The 3,046-nt window shown below is 50.5% G+C and overlaps 1 non-coding gene across 1 annotated transcript; it reads right to left on the bottom strand.

Annotated features, from left to right (window-relative positions):
• Window positions 1-2,667: 2,667 nt before the first annotated feature.
• On the bottom strand, window positions 2,668-2,739 carry TRNAA-UGC. Its single transcript has one exon. It is a non-coding gene; the product is annotated as a tRNA-Ala (tRNA).
• Between the last annotated feature and the right edge of the window lie 307 nt (window positions 2,740-3,046).

Raw genomic sequence — 3,046 nt, 5'->3', positions numbered from 1 at the left:
TTCTTGTCAGAACCTTAACGTGTTGTTCAGGGATTTAAACCCCGACAGTTGCGTTCCTGTGTCAATAAGCGCCTCCTCGATTTTCTCCCCTGGGGCAGGCTGAGGGGCAGCTTTGCCTGTGGGACACGGGCTCTGAGGGGCCTGCATGTAGAGGGACCATTGTTCTAGGCCCAGGTAGTGCTAGTTAAGAGGTCTCTCGTGTTTCAGCATGCTAGAGATAAGTGGTGGGGAGCGTGGTCTCCCCCACCCAGGACTGGTGTGAGGCAGCACAAACCCACCGGGACCGGCTGGGTGAAGCTTGCGGGTGGGTCTGTGCCAGGCCCTGTGTGCCCCCATGGCCTGTGGAGCAAGGCACGGGGAAAACACGCTGGTGTGCAGGGGATGTGGGGATGCCCAGCAGGGTCCCAGGCCAGAGCAGGGCCGGGAGGCTCCCAGGGACGGAGATGGGGCAGCCCAGAGAGGGGAGAGGTGACGTGAGGGACAAAAAAGGCCTGATGGACAAAGAGATCCAAGTCTTGCATGAGATGTAACCAGGGAGTATATGTATATATATATATATATGCATACATAAATGCATCTGAGATGCAGTGGAGTTTATAGTTTGGGATTAAGGCCTTGCCACTGGGGTAAAATCAAACAAAGAGAAATAATAATAATGCCTATTTCTTATTTTGTTCTCAAAGAGCATCTTCTGGTAGATCTCCCTTGCGCTCTGTTGGCTCCTGTGCCATCTTAGTCAAGCTATACAGCAATTCAAGGGCATAGCTGAGAACAAAATGGATCTTTGTTTGCAAGATGCATGAGATGCCGTTCGGTTCAATCCGCCTACAAAATCCTGCATTTGCCAGCACCCACGGAAAACCGCTGCCTACCAGATGGACACAGATAACACCCAGGGCTGCACACCAGTAGGAAGGCAGCAGAAGCCCAGCAACAGCTTTGTGATTGGTTTGAGGGAAACCAGCTTGCTTTTGCCTGACCCATGGAGCTTTTACAGGAGGGGAGTGCTTTGCGGAGCTTCTCAGCCACTGGCGTGTTGAGTTTGTATTAAAACTCAGCATTGCAATAGTAATAATAATCTCAAACAAGTAGGTTGTTCAGCTGGAGAAAAAAAATCCACAAAAGCCTTTTGCTTTCTTCTCAGGTTAGAATCACTCTCAGTGGCTTCTACTGTGTGCATTTAGAGTTGTATAAACATAAAAGATGGGAATAGCCTTTCAGATTTAGGTCTTTCCTCATCTGAAAGTGAATAAGAATGCTAAGCTTATTGTTGTATTTACAGAGTGAGCACTCGGGGCTGTCTGGAAATAGTCGAAAAGGCACATGGCAGTGCATTTTCATGACAAGATGGATTTTTATAATGGGAAGAAATAAAGATGATACAGTGCTGTTCTTCGTGGAATTAGGGTAGGCAGCTGACCACAGAGCATTGTGAGTGAGTTTGTACCTGAGGTCTGATCAAACGGTGGAGCAGCACGCCCCTAAAGGTTCAGGTTTGTGTTACATTCAGATTGCACTGGGGCCTAACATCTGCCTTGCATCGGAGTCCCTAAATAGGTCTGGCTGGCTTGCAGAAGGGCGTTTTCCTGAGCAGCAAGGGGCTTTCTGTGAGCAAAGCGACTCCGTGTTTCTCCGACGCTGTCTGTACAAGTACCCCTTGCTACGATTTCAAGACAAACTTGGTGAGTAGTAGTCTGTTGGTCCTAACAGACCATGACCTTTATTATACTGATAAAATACTGATTTCCTGTGCAAAGAGTCTGTCACTTGGTGCCTAGTATTACAAACTGTCTGGGGCAGGAACCGTCTCTTGTACTTGTGTGCAGGGCACATTCCAGCAGTACAGGGCCCACAGAGACCCTGGCCAGGGAGCTGTTTACAGCAGGGATCTTCACACTTGCCAGTGCTGCGGCCAAACATTTCGCTCAAAATAACAGCTAGAGGTAATACCAGTAAATAAATAGCACAAGTCGCTCTGGCAGGAAATGTCATTTTACATCTGTCACTAGTCAGCTCTCCCCTGCCAGAGAGAACTGGATATACTGCTGATAACTGCACAGGGCAGATAAAGCAGCTGGTAACAGAACTGCGGAGATAAAAGCTGTTTCAACCTGAACAGGGGGTTTTGTCTCTCTGTGCCACACCTTTGAGCCCTCTCAGCCTGCAGCTGGAGCAGGACACCAGAGGTGAGTGGACATGGCACACCCAGCTTGGAGCAGGGAAGAGCTCCTGCACCATTGCAGCCAGTGAGTGCAGGCACCTGCGGTGTCACATCTTTTATGACTTTGTCTCCGGGAATGTCTTGCGGAGACCCTGAGCCAGGTCTGTGACAGCTGCAGGTTTGCACGTAGCCAGCTCTGCTCGGTTCTGGGGCAAAGAGGTGTCACGCAGGACCAGCCCGTGTCCTCCTGCATTTCAGGGTTTGGTGTTTCCTTCCTCCTTTCAGGCTGTGCTGCGCCTGTGTGTCAGTGAAATACCCAGAGAGACACGAGGATCTTGTGTGTTTGCATAGTCCTGAGGGAACCGACTGACAAAAGTCGTTTTGTACCACTGGGAAGCTGCCGCCGCGGGCCTTTCTGGGCAGCACGGTCAGGGTGCAGATTTCTGTTGTTTACACCTGGATAAAATACATAAAGTGAGGAGAAAAGAAAAAAGAAGTGCTTTCCTTGGAGATGCCGGGGATTGAACCCGGGACCTCATACATGCAAAGCATGCGCTCTACCGCTGAGCTACATCCCCCTGCCCACCATGAGGTGTTGTGTCTGGTGGCCAGGCCCGTGCGGAGCGCTGTCGGTCACCGGGGGAGCGCAGCGCAGAGGGGGTGTGCGGGGCAGGAGGGCAGAGCTGCGAGGGGCTACAGCAGCGCGCGGAGCTACGTGTGGCCTTCAAACAGCTCTTAGAAGTACGGGAACGCTCTAGCTTCGCACACACAAAACTGGGTTTGGTTTTTTTTTTTTTTTTTCCTCCGGAAATCCATGCTGGAAGAAAAAAAAACAACTTCAAAATAAAAAATTAATGTAACCTCCCCGTCGGGGAATCGAACCCC

This window comes from Pterocles gutturalis, unplaced genomic scaffold, assembly GCF_000699245.1.
Source record: "Pterocles gutturalis isolate BGI_N339 unplaced genomic scaffold, ASM69924v1 scaffold17013, whole genome shotgun sequence".
Classification (NCBI taxonomy): Eukaryota; Metazoa; Chordata; class Aves; order Pterocliformes; family Pteroclidae; genus Pterocles; species Pterocles gutturalis.
This window is presented reverse-complemented; position numbering and strand designations above follow the sequence as displayed.